Below are 21,869 nucleotides of genomic sequence, written 5' to 3'. Positions count from 1 at the left end.
TTCCTTTCTTCTCCAATCTTTGTCCCCCTTTCTCCTTCCCTCATCATTTTTCCTCTCTTCCCCACTTTACTCTTCCCATTACCAAACCCTTATTTTATTCTCCTTTTCTTACCCCTCTCTCTATCCAACTCATCTATTTTTTCCTCCCTCATCCTGCTGTCCTCATGACCACTTAATGTATTGCTTTTCTATCTCCCATTCCTCCCCTAACTACTTTCCCTTCCTACTTTCTTTCACTGTTTCCCTGCCCCATTTTCCTCATGTGCTGCTTTCAGCTCCTTAGTCCTGAAGATAGTAAAAGCAATGATGTGACAGGGTGTCCCATATGATTGACACAAATTGTAACTAATAAGATAGACACTGTGTGTTAAATACATTATACAGTTCCAAAGTGCGGGAAAAGAAAATTCTGCTTGTGCAGCCAACACAATATATACAAACCAGACCTGATGAAAGGTCCATATGGGACCTGAAACTTTGCCTTTCTACTGTTCTTGGCTATCACATTAAATGGAGAATTGCATTATGAACTTGTGAGTAGAGCTCTACTTTGTATCTCTGTCCCAGTGGAGACTTGTACTTTAAAGAATTTGTTTTTTAAAAATACATTTTTCACCAATGAGTAAGAGTGCCTTTACTCTTTGCAAAACTGGGGCAACATTGGTACAACAAAGTGCCCTATATTCACTAAAGCAACAGACCTCATAGTATCCTACGGGGCATGCTGTTGACTTGTTGTTTGCGGAACTGTGTGTTCCTATGTGTTCATTGTTGAATGGGGTGCATTCATAGTGTGCCATAAACAACACTTTTAAATGCTATCTTTTTGGCATTTTTAATCTAATTAAATAAATATATTCAAATTATTATATTTCATGAGCGAATGGAAAATACTAAGGAAAAATAAATAAATGTGAAAAATCAAAAAATAATTAATGAGACTTGAGGCATTTGCTTATTTTACTTAAATCTGGAACCATTATTGGATGCAAATGAATTACTGGGTAATGAGTCAGAAAGGATTTGTAATGCCTGAAACTATTTTGCACATCTAGAGACTTATTCAAATATTTGCTTTCCCACTGCACAATCTGCAGTCTCTAATCCCGCTCACAGGTATTCATTTATTTTAAGACAAATTTTCTCTAAATGTATACTGGCACTATTGTAGAAGTACCATCTTTTTTTAGTGCCATCATAAATTAAGAGCCTTTTTGGACAGAGGTCATTATGCCCAACATTCCTATTTCTGAAGCTTTTACATTCTTTAATGATTTTATAATCCCACCTCTATGAGAATAATTTACAGCCCTATTAACAAAAGATGACTAATAGGGCTGTAGGCAATTCTGCAAATAAAAAATAAACATACCATAAAAAGGATTGAAATTCAAATGAATATATATATATATGAAAACAGAGAGAAAAAGATCCCAAAATCGCACTCTAGCGTACAAAATATCAAATTTATTAAACACATGAAACATATACAAAAGATCCACAGTGTCCACAGTGTCCCCAAATATACAATATATATATACAGTATACATTAGGGCCAATGTTCTGATCCAATTGTATCTATATTTAACTGTTACCATCTAGTCTAGATATTCCCTCCCCATCAAGTCCCATTTAGGGTCTGGATGAGAAAAATACCAGATTTAGGTGTGACATAGAAAATGTAGTATTTCCCATTCTTAACCTCCCATTTCCAAGGGCACTAGTTATTTGGACATTATTATTATTGTTTATTTGTAAAGCACAAACACATAATGCAGCACCGTACAATGGGGTTTACAGAGATATGTATATTACATAAGCAGAATGACATACCAAATAAGGACACACAAGCGCAAACACATACAGACGGTAGCAAGGGCCCTGATCGTGAGAGTTTACAATCTACAGTAGAGGACATACATTATAATTAAAACTGTGGTAGCAACAGGATGAGTTTCTATATTATTTAGCATTATTTTATGTGCCAGTACAATATTGCTAGTAGTGGTTAAAAATCATATTTTTTATCTAAAATAAAATAAACAATTTAACTTGAAATAAACAAACGTGGTATAGACGGTATATTCAAACTTTTAATGGAAAAACAGCAACCTCTGACTCTTTGGGTCCACATGTAGACACACAAAAGATTAAGAAAAGTTAAGTTACAATATAAAGGAACCAAGTTAGGTTTTAAGATAGAAACATAAAAATGAAACGTTCTTCCATCTGAGCTAATGTTAGCTTTTCTTGCTAGAAGTGTATCATTTTTATTAAGGATTGTGTTAACATATTGAGCAACACAACAGCTTGCCAATCCGATATAATTGAATTTTACAGCTATGTATTGTAAGCAGGTGCTGTGAGTTATCGAGGGGCCCCAAGGATCCATAGTCTTTCGAATAGATGTCTAAATTCCACTCCGTCCAGATGTGTTCTACATCAGTGATGCAACGTGGACAGTTTGCGGATTGGATGACAGGTAAAGATGCATTTGTTATTAGATCAAAAGGGAAACAAATCAAAACCAACATTAAAAATGTTAATTTATAAAAGGACAAAAAAAAAATCCAGCACAAGTTTGTTTGACATTCAACAAATTGGTATAGAAACTAGTATTTTTAGTTTTGCAGTAAAAGATTACTTTCCATTGATTTTGAATTTAAGACAATTAAGGTCTAGGAAAGGGGGGGGGGGGGGGCGGATGAAAAGGATGTCTTTATATATTTGTAATGTCCTTAAATGCATAAGTCCAAAGAAAGGGGATTTTACACATTGAGCAGTGTGCATGGAAGCAGGAAGAGTGACTCAACATCAGGCACAGACTAGTTAATATCATATCCAGCGTTATTTCAGTGAGGCTGTACATTTCTCACCATGTTTGCTATGATCGTGCTTTACTCTATGCATGCATGCCTACATGTGGGAATTAATCCCACCTATGTTCTACCCACAAGCTCATTTACATCTAAAGAAATGAATTTCCTCTATCTTGCAGAAAAGGGGCCAAAGGAATATAGAAATTTAGGGCAGACCTGGACCACAAGGCCCACATAGTTTGCCCATTCTCCTACTTGCTTTGAAGCCTCAAAATATATTTGACTGTAACATACTGTACTAACTGTCCTTGATTTTTACTATACCCAGAGAGAAAAGGTCAATCAATACTGATTTTACCTGTGCCCACATGAATGTACTCATCTTTAATTCTGTTTTCATTTGTGACCATGTTTGTGCAACTTCATTTTAAGCATAAGAAACTAGTCAACATCTCTGCAGTTCTCAGATGGTCAATCGAGCAGAGAACTATTGTTCCATATAGTACTTCCCACTATCCATCCAAGTAAAGGCTTCCGAATATACAAATACCCTCTAGCAAACATGGTGTTGCATTTGTGTAGTCTTGTATAAAACTGTAATGACTATGAACCCACTCTAATAATAAGAAACAATATAATCTCAGCAGTGACTCTAATTCTAACGTGGGCCGGACTATACTGCAAAACTGCACAACTAAATTATTGCAAACAATCAACATTATTTAGGGGTGTATTGTCACGGAGACCAGGACTATCAAACAAGAGATCAATTCGCCAGACAGGATAACAGAGTTAATAAAATGAATTTATTGGAAAAAAAGTATCCACAACTGTCAGTACAGAAAACTTACACTCTCATATGGAGTAACTGGTAACACTCTATAGACCTAGGTGCAGGGAGGAAGTTTTCCCTGTTCTGCTCTCACGCAGAGCAGAGCACCACTTCTGAAAACCCAACTGCCTCACAGGTGCCAAGAACTCTGGGATGACCTGTAACTGCCACTGACTCTGGCTCGTTAGTCATAGAACTAACTAGGGGCCTCCATCCCCACCTTTATACGTTATGCCACAACGTGGATCCATTAAGGGATGGTTAGGACCAGGTGTTTACAATATGACCCAGCCCCTGATTGGTGGGTTTAACTGCAACATGCATAAAGTTACATGAAAACTGTTACAGGGAAACATCACAGAAAACTTTGCAACATTTCTCTTGAACACAGAATTAACCCCATGTCCCTGAAGTGCTGGAACCAGACTTACAATACATATATATACAGTACAGGCAGTCTTCGTTTTACAACGCTTCGTTTTACAATGAATGGCTTATCCAACGCTATACAATGCATACCTATGTTCATTTTTACAACGCCAAAATGGCTTATCCAACGCTCTTACGACGCTTTGCAAAGTTGTTTATGTGTATATAATATATATATTATATAATATTATATTATACTACATAATATATTATATTTTTATATTATATTATATATTATATATATATATATAATACAGTATATACCCTATATAATTTATGTGTGTGCTGCATATCTTATTGTCTGCGTAAAATATTTTGTGTATTTTAGCCTTAAAAATGCCTTCAGGAATTGAACCTTTCATTTAAACAGTGTTCCTATGGGAAAACGTGTTTCGCTTTATAACGTTTTGCTATCCCGGAAGAAGCCTTTTTGACGAAACGGCCGTCGAGCAGAGCTGTGACAGCACCCCTACCTCCTCCTGACCCGTGTGCTGCATTGCAAACATCCAAGATTTCTTTCTGAGACACTGCTGATGCCCGAAGCAGGGATGCTGGTCTGTATTGTGGGATTCTCCTACTGCCCTGTTCAATACTCATTGGCAGTGCGCTGTGTCCCTGGTTTGCTTAACCCTGACCTCTGCTTATACTCAGCATGATTTCACCATTTGGGGACTTACTTTGAATACTACTAGTACATCATTTGGACTTCCTCCCTTTGCTGTTCATCTCATGTGTTTAGCATAGCACTGGCATCAGTGTAATTATTCTGTTTGCAGCACTTTGTAGGGTCATCTGTATGTTTACCTGAGTGGCTTTGTTTACATTACATGATTCTTTTCTCAGCCAGTTACAGTAGGTATATTTGCTGTGTGTTTTACTATGCTCATTATTACACCTACTTACCATGCCTGTCATGTTCATGTCATTCTATGCAGTATTTGAAGTAGATATTTCTCTTTCTGCTGCTTCACTAGCAGGTATTTGAAGTTGAACTATTTTTCATGTCGTCTGGTTTGTTCAATAATTTTTTCTCAGATCGGCCGATCTCATTTGCATTACTGTGGGAATAAATATTTTTCCCCTGGTTCTGCTATGCCAAATTTGAACCCTTATGCCTTGGGTTTTGCCAGACCTTTGTGTGATTTGGTGTAGAATTTAACACAGTGTTTACGCACAGCAATTTTCAATGTGGTATTTGTTTGGGTCTGTCTTGTGTGTTTTTTTTTTTTATTGCTCATTGCTAATAAAGTACATTTTTTCTATTTTTTCAATATAGATTGTTTGAGTGCACCTTCTTGACCCTTCTTCCTCTCTCTTTTTACCATATAATTCCTGTGGGTCGGTAGCACCATCAGAGGGTAACTATTTACTCTAATTACTGGTTATCCTAACAATTAGACCATATTGGGGTGATTCAACTGCGGCACCTATTTTGTGTTTTATATACATATATATATGTGTGTGTGTTAATATATATATATATATATATATATATATATATATATATATATATATATATATATATATATATATATATATATGCAAATATAGCTGTATGCTCATCTGCATGTCTTAGGCAGGTCTGCAACCCCGCCTTTCCCCATTATCACCCAGCATACAGCACTTCCACTGCAGCAAGGGATTCTGGGAAATGACATGCAAATGAGAACACAGTGTCACTTTTTGCCTCAATAACCATTTTTAACATGGTTCCCTATAGGCTTAAGCTTGCTGCATGGTCACAGCTTTGAGCACAGCCAGGGTTAAGGTGCATACCCAGAAAACCACCCACAGACAGCTGTTTCGACCTTGATGGGTCTCATCAGTGTGGGGTTGATTTTACTGGGAATGCAAGAGAGGCTATGGGATAGGCTAAACCATAATACTGAGTTAAGTTATGGTGAGTAAAAAAAGTGACAAAAACCCTCCACTGGAAAGCAAATATGCAAATATAGCTGTATGCTCATCTGCATGTCTTAGGCAGGTCTGCAACCCCGCCTTTCCCCATTATCACCCAGCATACAGCACTTCCACTGCAGCAAGGGATTCTGGGAAATGACATGCAAATGAGCACACAGTGTCACTTTTTGCCTCAATAACCATTTTTAACATGGTTCCCTATAGGCTATATATATATATAGGTATATATATATGTGTATATATATATGTGTATATATATGTATGTATATATATATATATATATATATATATATATATATATATATATATATATATATATATATATATATCCAGAGGTGTGCAAACTGGGGTGCTGGGAGGTGCGAGATTTTCGGGGAGGGGGGGTGCAATGCTTGTAGTGGCCCCACGCTATTCCCAAAAGCATTTAAATTAAATGATGGGGGAGCGTGCGAGGTAAGTTCCCCTACCTGAACTCTGGCTGCTTATGGTGAGCCTTCACCTTGAGAAAGGCAGTATTTGACTGCCGAAACGTTGGACTTTATGGCATATTAAACCTCCTTTTGAGTAAAACCGTGTGCCTGCTTCTTCTTCTTTGTACTGGAACATTTGGGATTACAGGAGCTCCCCAGGACCAGCGCACTGGCAGCTAAGTACCCCACCTCTATTACCATTGATATTGAGTGCGTGTCTCATCCTCTGTCTATGGTGACACGTTGCCATCGTGACGTCACATGATGTTATGACATCAGAAACGCTGGTGACAAGGTAAGGTAGGGTGGCGGGAGCAGGGGGGCAGAGGAGGCAGGGGGCGCAAACTAAAAAGTTTGTGCCCCCCTGCTCTATTCGAAAGTAACCATTAGAGCAGCACTTTACAGCTAAATCTATAAAACAAAATTGCAATATTTATCATTTCACACAACAACCCATATTAATTACCACAGGTTTATTTTCAGTGTGACGTCTGTAAAACTTCTGAAATAAGTCCTGAGAAATGGGTCTCCAATTGAGTTTAAATGATTGAGAACTAACTGGTAACTATGTATTTTACAGCTATACATTTTTAAGTTAAACATAAAGTTCAACTTGTTCTTGCATAAACTGCTTCACTGCTTGACCCAATTTTTAACAGAAGTACTCTTTTTTGTATGCACTTAAAACATTGAAATACTACACACCTAGCAATTTGAAATAATAATAATTGCAGTCCTCCTCACAAATATTATAAATACTTGATTTATAAAATAATAGGAATGATGTCTTTCTGAAGTGAATGGGGATTTACTGTGTGTATTATGGATATTTTATATATTGTACATTCCTGTTATGTGACTCAAGATTCTTTTGGATGCTTCTTCAAAGAAACTACAGTATACTCATGGTGGCTTTGATACTATGGGGTTTGTGCATCATGTCTGCACTTTACAATGCAAACTGATGGTCTTATTTCATCAGTGTTAAGATTTCAAAATCTTTGGAATTAACCCCTTCATTATCTTAGCAGCTACAACCGGCGGTAGTTGCCCAGGGGAGGGTGGTCAGGCCGCCCAGGTGGGTAATGGGGGAGGGGGATTGACCCCTTAATTACATATCTGGAAAATAGTAATTTTACCCACTACTGTTCTGTATGTGTTATGGGGGGTTGTTGTGGGTACAGGGGGTGGGCTGTGGATTGGTAGTAGGTATTTTAATGTTTATTGGGAGTAGATGGGGTGAGTGAAGGGGGTACTTAGCCCAGGGTGGGTGGTTAGGCCTACCAGGAAGGTTATGTGAGGGGTTAACCCCTTCATTACCTTAGCGTTTACTGCAGTATTTAAATCCCCCATTCACATGGGCCGTGACGCGGAGGATTTAAAAATGGCGGGAATACCGGCATCACATACGAAGGAGGCATGTAACTCATGAAGCAGGGGGTCCCCGAGGCTGAAATCAATGCGGCTCAGTTCAGGAGACCCGCTGCTCCCATACACTATTAAAATTAATATTTAAACTGCATGATCACCAGTAAGAGCCATGCATGAAGATGCGGCATTTAAACAAACAGATTCAGTGCGATAGGACTAAAAAAAAAAAAAGTCATGCAATCTTGCAATTTTTGACCACACTTTTATTTTTACTATTTTGACACATGTTTTATAGTGTGGTAAAACAATATAGAGTCGTATGCCATTGAGTGAATAGGCCACATAGTATGGGAATTGCTATGGCATTTTTTGCAACTGCATACAGACCACGCTCCAACCTGAGAAATACTCCACCCCACAATGAGCAGTGTCAATGTTCAAAATTGACAAACGGGGTTCAGTTGATAAGTAGTTTATTTCAATTCGTAGTATAGTATGATCATTCTCATTCAAAAGTCTACAAGACTCTCTGCCAGGGAGTGTCCAGGCAGCCTCTGTATACACTTTTGGTTCCTTCGTCTAAAACCGTTACTAGGCAGATTACACTAACCACTCCTTAATTCTTAAACCAATCATATTACAGCCCATTAAACCTGGTTAAAACTAGCCTCAAAACAGCTATGAATAGGTTCCAGGTACCAACTCTCACTAGGAATGTGGGCGTTACTTTAGGCACATTCGTAAATCAACTTAGGAGCGAAATCACCCATTTACACACCACATACACATTCCTTCACACAAAATGGATACTGACATAACTGACTTTACAAAATGGAAACTGAACATGACTTTCAATCCTTCTCCAGAGACCCTCCCAGTCCATTTCAGTAATATATCAACAGTATCTTTGTTTCAGCAATATTACTTTGTCAGCAGCAACTTTACCTTTTTGTTTCAACATTGTCCCTCATTCCCCCTGTACTGTAAGCTTTCACGAGCAGGGCCCTCATTAGCTATGTATCTGTTTGTGCATGTCTGTATAACTCTGTTAATGTAATGACCAGATCTCTATACCCCCATTGTACCATGCTGCAGAATATCTTGGCGCTTTACAAATAAATGATAAGGATAAACTATCATAAGCATTAAGTCAGATGATTTTAGGGGCAAATTGACTAATGTCAAATTGACTAATGAGTTGTATCACACCGAGATCTGATATCAACTTCAATTCAAGTCAGTGGAGATCGGGTGCTATGCCCTGCATCAGATCAAGTGAATTCCAGCATTAAAATTCCTTGCAGTATTGTAGCTATTTATTTTGTTCTGAAGAGAGTCTACTGTTGCCTCCATATGCCAGACATTAAAAAGGGTTGTTTATTGAGTTCTGTATCTATATCCTATGCACATTGTAGAGGCCAAGCATAATTTGGACCAATCCAATCCAAAACGTCGCCTGCCAGAAAATGTGTTCAGCAAGCTACAAATCAGCCAAATCCTGCTCATTAATTTGTGTGATGATATATTGTCTAAAACAATGAACTACACTCTTAAATTAAATGCATACAAATTCTGCTATACTTGTAGGCAATTTGGACTGAACTACAGCATTTTTTATGCTTTTGGAGCAAGGCCAGCAGGGAATTGCTTTACACTGCAATATGTTTCTAGCTTTTCTACTAGGAAAGGTTTAGCATTGATACCAGAGTGATTCTAATCTTTAAGAAGCTTTTCTGATACCACATATGGCAGCCCAGTATGTGTCATGATTATGAAATAATGATTATTGTGTATGATTTTAAATATAACAGCGCAATGTTTAATCCATAATTATGGAGAACTGAAACATCATATGATACCTGTTAAATGTTGATGATCAAGTCAACATTTTTTATTGGTAAATAAAATGAGCACATGTCCTTTCACATCATACATTAATCAGTAAATAAGTATTTAAAACTTGAGGATAAAACATTCATTTTTTTCTACAGACCAAATTTTCCCTTTTCATTTATTTGGAGGGAGTCTCACACATATCATGTATTGCCAAATAATTGTCATTAGAGCATTTTCCATGGAGAAAAAAATTATTCCATGATTATTTATCCACATAACCACAAATTTCACTCACTTGGATTACAAAATCTTGACAGCTAAAATATCCATATCCCTAGTGGCCATCAGTAGGAATTACCATGGAAGCCTAGCGTATGAGATCCCAAATTTAGATTGTAAGATCTTCGGGGCAGGGACTTCTTTTTCCAAATGTTACTTTTATGTCTCAAGACTGGGCCGGATTTAGGTTTTGCGGGGCTCAAAGCGGCATGTTGGCAGCGCCCTCCCCCACTGCAAAAATAACCCGGGACACCTAGACCAGCAGCCCTCCTCCGGCAGCGGCGCGGCATAATGTGACATCATGTTGCCATTGCAAAGCAGCGTCATATGAAGCAGTAAGAGGCGGCCAACTAAGGACATGGTAAGAGTACGCACACGACCACACCCGCACCCACCTGACTGCATGTCCAGGTGCCACTTGCTCTCTCCTTTCTCTCCTCCTGTCGGCGCCAGGTTCAAACTTCGACCAGTGGAAGTTCCAGCTCCCCCTTCTAGTCATGTGAAAGTTGGATCGCAGCACTGACAGAAGAGAGCGCTGGGCCCAAGGCGGCAACCTTGCTCACCATTGCCCTAAATCCTGCATTGATTTATGTTATATTATTATCTCATGTGTATTACTGTTGTGAAACGCTATGCACATACTGTAGATGGCGCTACACACATAAATCTACACATCCATACATACATGTAGTAGTTGTCTCTTAAAAGCCTATCATGCAGAAGTTCATGGAATCATAACTCTGTGTAACTAAATATCTGTATTTCTTAAAAGTCTGCATACAATTTGAAGCTTGGAGAGGTTTGAGAATCATGCTAAATGTCTTTTTGTATAAATTGTCTCAGAATACTGGTACATACATGTCCCATACTTGACACTTGTAAACTTCATTGTAGATTTAATATTACAAGAGGATGTGGACGTGGACGTGTACATTGCACATGCTGCAGGTTAAAGCAGCAGTACTACATTCTCCCTTTGTTTTGTTTTTTCTCTTTTTTTATCACATTTAATGTATACAAATTTACAGATGAAATATTAATATAATACTATCAATATCTAGTAGAAATACACACTCATGGATAACATATTATTTGCACATGTACTGTATACACTGTAATAGTTATTTATTTAATACACTGAAATATATGCACATTATAATATATTAGATCTACTATATATTGTTAAATATCCCTTTTTTTAAATTAACTGATTTTGTATTATTATTTTTTATTATTATTATTATTATTATTATTATTATTATTATTATATTATGAATTATTTTAATGTACACACTTGTAGCTTAATCATTATTTGCACTATTATACACATTATATTTCCACTATTTATTCTTCCATTAGAGACAACTTGAATTATGCATTTATATATGAAAGTATTCATTATTATTATAGATTGTATTTATACTGTTGTTAGTCATGCATGTATAGATTTTACCAAGTGAGCAGCCCTTTGAATTTTTAGGGCACACATTTTAATAGTAGTACAGTATGTAGCTATGAGCTATGAATTAGATATCTGTTAAACAACAATGAAACTAATAGGAAACACATTGCAGTTTATCCCTAGTCTGATGCTATTAAGGAATGCATTGGCTGGTTATATTTTCAATCACTGTTTAAAAGGCAGTGGCTCCTTGAAGTAACAAGCACGATCACAATATAACGAAATGTGATTGGTTCAAACGGGCTCTACAATACACACTAGCAACCTCAATACGTGTACCCCTGACGAAGCACGGAACTGCGAAACGCGTAGAGGTCACGTGAGGTTGCTGCATGCTTTCCTACTGGTTGAGTTCTAGACTGGTGAAGAGAGGATTCAAGATCTGATCCAGCTGGTGGTGTTCATGGTCCAGACCATTGCAACTGTATCCTGATCTCCCGGTCTAATCCTTCCAATATCCTTTTGTCCTTAGAGGACTTTTTAAATTAAAACATACCATATTTTTCAAACTATTCCTCAGTGTGCTTTCTGCTTCTTGTCTTTGTGATTTTTTTTAGTTCTCTTGTGGGAGGTCACTCTGTAGGAATCAATTGAAATACCCCTGCTGACGGCTGCACAGGGATTACAGTTTTTTACTACATTTATGTGGAACAGCACGAGTGCGGATATCCTTTTTTTTAAACCCAGTGAGAAGGAGTGGCTCAGTGACCTTGGGCAAGTCACTTTATCTCCCTGTGCCTCAGGCACCAAAAAATAGACTATGCCCCACATAGCAGGGACCTGTGCCTGCAAAAAAATGTTTGTGTAAAGCGCTACGTAAAAGTAGCAGCGCTATACAAGAACATGTTTAAAAAAACATTATGCAGAGGATCATATAATCATAGCTCAGCATAGCTAAATATCTGTTTTTATCAAAAGTCTGATAAATGTTGAAGCTTGGAGGGGTCTCAGAATGTTGCCAAATGTATTTTTGTATACAGTAGGTTGCATATAAGAATACTGTTACATACATGTCCCATACTTGACACTTGTAAACTTCACTGTAGATTTAATATTACAAGAGGATATGGACATGTGTATATTGCAGCAGGTTAAAGCAGCAATACTACATTCCCCCTTTGTGTTTTTCTCTCTTTTTTTCTTATTTGTATATGTAAAGCATGTGACAATGTATAATTCTACATGTGACGTTGCAAGCCTTTCCTAGGTAAGAAAGATGAAACTACTGTAGTCATGCAGCCCCTGGCTACTAGATTCCCTGCCTAACACGTAAGTCCTTGTATCAGCGCAGGCAGTGTTAGGGATAATTCTGCATACTGTACGTAAGCATACTCCACCAGTGAATGTGGGAGACAGGGATAGACCTTTGGGGCATCAAGCCCTGGAGGTTGAGTCCAGGGACCAAGAGAACAGCCAGCTGCGAGGTGACACTCCGCTGGGTTATGTAGGGTCCAGTGGGGGATAATCTCTATTGCTGTCAGAGAAGAGAGCGTACGGATGTATGCTGTACATGTCGATATACTGTTGCTGTACTATCAAGAATAAAGACCAAGTTACTGTTATATACTCCTGCCTGAGGCTGCAGTTCTTCATGGAGAGGGTGAGAATGTTTTCCACAGGGGACTGCAACTATCTGCAATAGGCCCTGTGGGAATGTAGGCGCTGTACCACCGAGCAAATAGCTATTCATCCCCCAAAAGCCTGTCCTGTCTATCCCCAACAACATCGGTGGATGCTCAGGGCCTTCTGTGAGCCTAACTGGTAGCACCAACAGCAGTGAATTATATGATAGTAAGATAAAACTAATTTAGTACTTTAACTCCAAGGATCACTTTTATATAGTGTATATAGGGATTTTTCCTTTATATTAATTTGTGACAAAGTAAACAAGCATTGCCTTTTTTTAATTCAACAAATAAAAACCTTTAAGGAATGATGGCTGAGCATAATTCAGTTATATTATATGACTCAAGTTTACAAAAATAATATATATTTTTCACTAAAGGTTTAACATGCTTCAGAATATTATAATTTAGTGACCTATTACAGTACAAAAGCATGATCACATATATTTTAAGGTTTAGAAACTGGCAAAAGCAAATTGAGTATGCTTATATTGTGATACAATCACTGTCTCTAGGTGCTGGAATAGTGCAGTAAGGGTGCTTTCCAGTGTACAAACAGTTAACCTTCATCTGGAAAGCTTGCTACAGGTGCAACTAATTATGCAGGCTGGACTCCTGAAATAACAGGAGTTTTAAAAGTCAGAAAGTTGCCTGCACACAGAGAGGGACTGATTTTTCCCAAAGAAGGAGGGAGAGAGAGATTCTCCCCAGCTAGGAAGAGGCTGGCACAGTTCCCTAGGCTCAATGGATAGTGGTTGCGGAGCCTGCTTGGACTGCCTGTGGTTTAATCCCAGAAAGAAGAAGGCAGAACGTGAGAGTGCACTGAAGCAGGGATGCCCTGTCCAGGATATTGGAACTACAGAAGGATTCTCTTAACTCTTTTGAGGCCAAGCCTCCCAACAGAAACAGGTAAGAACTACACATTATATTGCTGTGCCTAGAGACTGTGTATATTGTTTATATATAATAGTACATGTTTTGGGGTGGTAACCAGCTTAGCTAGCCACCCAGTTCGAAAGGGCTGGAGCTATTGTGTAGTTAGACTCCTATGAAGGAGTAGGTGTTTCTTTTATGATTTGTTTTTGTATTAAAGGGACGGTGGGCCTGTTATTGTTTTATTTAACGTTTGTAAATAAACCCTGTGTAGAGATGTACAAAGTTTCCTGCCTTAATCTGGGACACAAGGTCTTGCAACGCGATACAGACATCACAATATGTACACAATTGGGTTCCTAGGCTTTGCCCCATCTTCGGTGACAAAGCTTGCATCTATTTGTATTTCATTGCTATATGTACTGCTGTGATTACCAGTGGCAAATAATAAAGTGAAGAAGAAGCTGTTTCAGAAGGAATAGGAGCTACATTATTTTTCTCAAAGTTCCAGATATGAGAAATAGTCTAACAATGTCAGTAGCTGAAGCAATGCAAGTTCATACTCCTCAATTGTGATTGCATTAGCAAAAACAATATCAAAAGGTATGCAGCCTCGAGTAGGCAATCAATCAGACAAACAGATGAAACATACGTAACCTGACTGTTTTTCGTAACTCGAAAATACTATTAGTACCAAAATACAGGCACAGTACGTTTTCTACTTTCACTATATTTTTCGTGTGAATAATTTCGTAGAGGTGCAATAATATAATATTACTTTTAAGCCCATTAGTAGCCAATAAGTTTTTCAGAACTGTATTGGAACCAGCCTAAAAGGTATCATAACCTACTGTACAATAGCAGTACATTTATCCCCAACAATACAGTTACTGGAACATTGAACTGTCCTCCTGCAAATGCTATTTTCTGTGCCTATCCATTGTGTACACATACAAAACATATTTAAGCTTTTCATTTTCAATTTCTAATCTCTACTAACCAAATGCATCAAAAATGATTGTACGTGTCAAACCAAAAGACTTGGAACATAATTGAACAGTGTAGGATCACACAACATTGCGATGTTGCTTACAGTTGTAATTAATTATCCACAGTGAATATTCAAAATTTAATTAAACAAGATGCAGTGATCCACTATAATAGAAGTTACTGCATTGTTGACTAAGCGTTACTCTGTTGCTCATTATATTGAATAGGGACCCCTGTTGTCATGCAGCATTACTGTAGACAGCTAAACACAGTCTATGGTAGTGTGGTATTCACCAATAATAAATGATGCATAATAACAGAATATGAATAACCCATAAATGTAATGATAATAAATTATTTTGTTCATCTATTCCCATTTGTGAACATATTTGTGCTTAAGAAGTAGACACTAGTATTTGACATTTAATGCAGCCACATCAGTGGCCTCTATAAGGACTCGCACGCAAGGACTATCAGTCTATACATGCCATTGGTAGGCAGCTATACTGACTACACTGTTTGACTTCCCATGGCCTTTAAAAATGCGGTTGCACTCTCCTCCAGTGCTCCACAACAAGTTTGCTACCCTGGAGGCAGGCTCTCTGTTCCACAGCTGCTTGGAAGCTTCCAGACTTGCTGCTGGCTCTGGCAAAACCCTGCTTTTGATGCTGGCTTGTCCTATTACTCTGCTGCTTGCTTCCCATTCTGACCTTTGGCTTGATCGATTACTCTGCATTACTTTCTCTTTGCCTGCTCTGACCTTGGGTCGTCTGAGTACCCCTTCTGCTTCTTCCTTCCTAAACTCTGCCTACATTGCACCGCGGTTCTCAACACCTGGTTCTAGCTATCAACACACATCCCTACTGATTCGTTATTACAAACTCTCCCCGTGGATACTCCTTCGAACCTTAACAGATTCACATATTGTAACAACAGAAGGCATGGAAGGAACTAGCAAGGGAAAGCAGCGGAAAATAAAGTCAGACAAGTAGAAAGAGAGAAGGGAAATGACAGAAGATGAACAAGAAAGAGAATTAATGTTGTATGAAAACTGCATACAAACGATGGGAAGGGTGGACACACAGTATATGGCAGAAAGCACCTGCCTACTAATTTTCTGAATGGAAAAGTAAATTCACACTACTTCCCTGGATAGGGTTAACAGTGTTAATTAGTACACTGTTAAATTGGGAATCATTTGAATACAATTTGATGTAATGCAATAAGCCAATATTTTTTTTTATTATTATTATTTATTAATATTTTTTTTGCTTTACAAAATCACCCGTATTGAAAAATAATAACTGAACATGTATCTGAATCGCAGGGCAGGACAACTAAAATTGCAAATTTTGAAATTAATTTTTTTTTCCAAAAACTTCGAGAAAATTTGAACTGAGAAAATTAAATATAAATCAAAAGTCAACAAGTACTAAGAAGAAAAAATGACATATGAAGGAGGCATGATTACCCCCTGTAATGCATTAGGCTCCAGAAAATAATGCGGAAACTAAGGAGGTAATCCATGTGTTATCATGGTTTTAATAAATGGCGCTTGAGGTAACTCTTATGTTAATATGTTATGTTAATAATGCGGTAGCGTTACCACAATAGATCATGTTAATACAAGTCATAGCACTAGCTACATCTGCATTTTAATGTACTGTACATTTATTTACAACATTCTAAAGTTCAACAAAAATGCAAAAATTTTGTTGCAAACAAGACAGGACTTTTTTTTTTTTACATCTTGAGTATTACACCGTCTTTGTTTTCTACTATACATCTTAGATTTACAGTAATCTCTCTTTAGCAGGAACTCCCCTATAACCCTTTTTGAAATTGATGTGTATTATATCATTCTGTTGATATTGTTTATTTGCCAAAACACCGGAGCCTGCCATTTTCAATGTACAAGTCTTTATTGGACTGTGCATCACCTGGGAACTTAATTTTGTGTGGACACCGAACAGAGCAGACATTGATGTTAAAAACGTAAAGATAATAACAAATGGTATTGGAAACCTTTTAGCAATGTATTTTATGTGATTCATTAAAATACTACTATAATAAAAGATCCACTATGATGCATATTCCTATTAAATTTACACCACCTTAGATTAGATTTTTTGTTGAAGATTGAAGAGAGATAGAATTATGCATAGAGACACACATTGTGATATATCTCATTATAATATATGCATCATGTACTGTGTAATTCCACCCTAATACACATTGGGATAAACAGGACCATAAATGTCAAAATAATTATTTAATTTACTAAACACTTATTGCTGATATGCAAGTGGCTAAATTAATGTAAATAAACACAGAGTTATGTACTGTATCATAGTTGCATAGTGTCATGTCCATACAATGGACAAAACGTAGGGCAAAAATTAGTACCATAACAAAGAAAAACTGTTGAAAGCAATGAAGATTTTCTGTAATAAATAAGGTACTGTTTTTGTCCCAGTTTTGTAGCTGAGGAACTTGGAGGGGGATGTGTTTCCAAGTCTCCCAGCTGCAAACATGGGGCAAAATTGATGCAACAATACTGTACTAGATTTATTAAATGAAACAATCACACTGGTTTAAGTAAGAATGTTTTTCATTTAAAAATGTGGTGCAATTATTTTTTACCCTGGTTTAGCAGCCAGGTGACCTTAATACAGTATATAGACCCCAAATGATCTGCAACCCCTCACTCTGTAAGCTACTGTTATTGCCATTTAGTAAAGGACATCTGATGGAGGCAATTGTTAACGAGATAGACTTCACTGTAAAAAAATTATATGTTTCAAATAAACAAATTACACCAAACACATGCAAAACTAGGACAACATTTGTAAAAAAAAAAAATAAATAACTGTACCAAATATGAAACAAAACCTACTAGGTTTCAATAAAAATGTTTCACTCTCTCCTCTCTGTCATTTGAGTGCCGATTTTTAACAATCCAGTCATGGATTTCGGATTGTTCACTGTCTGAAAAAAAAATCCAAAATTGAGGATTGGCCTTTTTGAAACTAATCCACGGACTAAAGGAACTGACGGATCCAAATCCACCCAAACCAGGCATAATTCTATTTTCCTTTTAATTGCGCCAAAAAATACACCTGACAAACTGCACTAAACCTACAGAATCAAAGAAAAATTTCTTCTAGGAAACTTGGTGCAGTTGTTTTGCTCCAGTTTTGTTTTCAGCAATAGAGATTTGTATGCAGGTGTGAATATTTGCAGCTTAATCTCAAACCAGGCACATTCGCTTCTTTTTAAAAATAAATAAATATTGGTGCATGCCGGCCCGCCGCCAAGGTGTGCATTAAGGCCCATTTGTGTGAACATTTGCAATCGAATACAAATGTCATTAAATTGAATATTCGTTTAAACAGCCGATTGAATGTTATCAAATTCCCAAAAAATTGAGAGGAAAAAGAATACAGCAGGTTTAGGTACATTCAACACACATTTTCCATGCCAAATTTGAGGTTGAATATTCTACTGCAAATCGAATTTTGTCCAAAAATGTGTCCATCTTTAGCCGGGAGACTTTGATCCTGACCGCCTATGTTTCCATGTTGATACTGTAGATATGATAGATAGACCTTATGGTTATGCGAAAAGATGGCGCTTGTAAATTTGGGATTAGATTAATTTTTGCAGTCATAACTAAACACATTTTGTAACAGATTTAATGTCACTTGTTTGCTAGTAGATAAACCGTTGCTTATTTCCTTGCAGACGTAAGAGTGACCAAGATCAACCTAGTATAATACAACATTTCCCAGTGAAAAGATGAAAGAGCAGAAAAATTGAAAGTTAAGTGTTGTACAAATTTATGACATTCATAATGTATATCTGTAAATCTGGCAAAAACTCATGTTTTAAACAATGTTCATAAATTGCACATTTGTCAGCATATCTCCCTATCTCTCGTGGTTTCAACAAAAATGAATTACGAATGTCTGGTTTTATGGAACTGTAGCAGAGGCCCTCTACTGTTCCCCCTACCTGCCTCCGGCGTGGGGAATGGCTCTGCACAATCGGGGCAAAGTGGCATTGGCGATTTTGGGTCCAGTACGTGTGCGCAATTGCGGCCGGAGTGGCGGCCATCTTAGGCATTGCTGAAAAAACTGCCAGAGACTACAAGTCCCAGGGGAGACTTTGCGGCAAAGTGGCGAGAGTGGCCGGTCTTGAACAGAGAACTGCTCCGCAGAATTCTAGAGTTGACAGTTAGTCGTGAGGGAGTTGAAAGCGAGAGAGGCGCAAGTAGTGTTCAGGGAGCCAGTGGCTTCCTGGCTAGGACTATATACTGCCCCTCTAGGTCCAAGATAGGCCCTGAGACACCAGTTTAAGTACTGTAGGGACTGCCCCTATCTGTAGGGATTTCCCTAGAGTGCTCAGTGCCAAGAGACTGCTGTTGCTGTGGATCTGGGATGAGACCCCATCGCTGGAGTTCATATCACACGGGCATAAGCCAGGACCATAAGGTGTGAGGGGATTGGTGTCGGAGGCCCCGCTGCGTGGGACATACTACAGCAATGCCCTACTGTCAATATACCCTGGCCTGGCCTGAGACCAGGAAGGTACCATCGTGCACCATCACATCACAATGGGGAGGGGGGAGGGTTGTGCTGCCCTCACACACACAGTTTGGGTAGGATCCACCTTGTGGACATCAGGGTTTCAGGTGCCCAGGGCACCCTCAGTACTTTGGGGAACCATCATTGTGTGATGTCTTTATTATTGTTATGAAGTGTGTGTAATTGTATTATTGTGTTATTACTGTGCTAGTAAAGTGTGTTATATATACATTGGTTGTATTAATGTCGTATTGTTTCCTAAGAGGAGTTAATCCCACCTATGCTGGTATCCTCATAGGTGGAGGCGCTGCACCCAGAGAGCGCAAACCCCAGACTGACAGAAGTGGAGGTTCAGGCCTCCTGTGAGCATACAGGTATCAGCAGCATGCGTAATCACCTGCGGTTTCCCATAGGCATAGGGAAAGGGGGTTACAGAACTAAATGTGGTTCTAGAGGGTAAATTTAAATTCCTAGCACTATGCAAAAGTTGTCATTTTGCTCTAATTGTTCCCGGAAGAGTGAATGTTTAATAGCACAGAATAGGTTTCCTCTAATTATTGTCCTTGTATCAACATTTGATTTTGAAAACAAATTATTTTTTTCCCCACATGCATTTATATACAATATTTCATAACAGTGCCAGGGAACACATCAAGTACTTTGTTTCCCTGGGAGACTTTTGTATTTTTCCTTCTTCAAATTTCTATGAGTGATGCAAGGACATGCTTTCTTTTTAATATGTCACAGGTGAATTCTTTTAGCAAAAATATTTAGCATTGTTCAATGGCAACTTTAAATGTATTATAGTATTAATTGGACTGTTGTTCTATCTACTGTATTTGACAAAGGGGGTTATGTACCAACATTACAAAACGAGTGCCATAATATTTACCAAACCTTTCTAGCTCTCTGTCCACTTAAAGAGGCAATTGCACTTAGTACTAAATATATTATACTAAAGCCAGTGACATGTTTAAGGGGTTACACATGGGTGATTGGTGCCTTTTTACTAAAATCTGATACGTGGCTGCAATAGTGTCCAATCTCACTGCATATTCAACAAGTTTGGCAAGTTTAAATGAAAACATATAATTATCAAAGATTTCCCCAATCAGAGGCCCATAAATTTATATTTTTATTACACACAATTCTCTTCTCTTGTTGCTTTAGATGTCTAATAAAGGGTGCTATATCTCTGTGATTAATTTATTCCCGCACAATTCATTACTAACCGAGGGGCTGCAATGAAAGAGAGGCCAAAATACACTAACATAACATAATTATACAGTATAGTAAAATACATTATAGCACACTAAATGAAATATGTATATACATCTTTTGTAAAGACTATTCAATATTAATAAATGGTGCAGTTCCACATACAGTATATACATTTGGGAATATAGATCTACGTGAATTATAATGCAATAATTACTATACACAATGAAAAAAAAACTCAAAAATAGAGAACAAGGGGTCGGAGAAGAAATGAAAAAAGGGAAAAATAAAAATATATATAAATCCAATCTGTTTTACTTCCATAAAAAAATGGGATAGTTATTCAAAGTAGGGAATAGTGGGTCTGCCGCTACTTAAAATGACGGCTCCACATCGGAATTCTAAAAAATGAAAACACAAAACGAAGCACAACCGCCCAAGATGTATTGTATAAGAAGAAGTTGTATTTTAAAAAATAAAGAGTCTAGAAAGTTTGGTTATCACACCTACATGGTTTCAACAAGAAACGTCAATACAAAATGAATGAACGTTCAAAGTAGGACTAGAGACATACTGTAGTCTGCCTCGGATGGGAAACAAAACCTCAACGGGAAACATCATTTTTTTTAAATGTAATTTATTCTTATACAAAATATCTCGTGAAGTTGTGCACTCTTTTTGTGTTTTCATAACATAATAATGCCATAAATGTAGGCTTGACTAACTAGGTTTCTAAAACTCACCACTTTGTTTTATTATAAACACTTTTCATAGTTAATCACATAAATTGTTCCAATGAATCGGTTAACTTCAAGTAGCAAGTGTAAATTATCTGCATAACGGTCATGGAAGGGACCAAAGTGTTGATAGAATAAGGATATTTTTATCTCGCATTAAGGAGAGGATTATCATTGCTTTAATTAGCGCCTGACACCTCTCAAAATACTCAACTAACATGCAGATGTAACTTGCTAATTAGTTTGAATATAACAGTTTTTGTATGGCGTGAAGAATGCTCTATTACATAAACAGGTGTAGCCGTTAGCCACAGTGATGCTACCATTTTTTTTATTTACACTGTAACACAGACCTTCTATAGGATTCAAGTGGAAAGTTAGCACAGTATACTCTGACATATCAACAGTTTAGACATGGCATA

General features: G+C 37.6%; 1 protein-coding gene across 1 annotated transcript in view; it reads right to left on the bottom strand.

Moving 5' to 3' along the window:
- Positions 1 to 21,869, bottom strand: part of FSTL4 (follistatin like 4) — a 1,082,354-nt gene that overhangs the window by 553,363 nt on the left and 507,122 nt on the right. The gene's annotated exons all lie outside the window — the stretch shown is intronic.

The sequence above is a fragment of the Ascaphus truei genome, chromosome 5, assembly GCF_040206685.1.
Source record: "Ascaphus truei isolate aAscTru1 chromosome 5, aAscTru1.hap1, whole genome shotgun sequence".
Lineage (NCBI taxonomy): Eukaryota > Metazoa > Chordata > Amphibia > Anura > Ascaphidae > Ascaphus > Ascaphus truei.
Note: the sequence above shows the minus strand (reverse complement) of the source record. Positions and strands in the feature narration are given on the sequence as shown.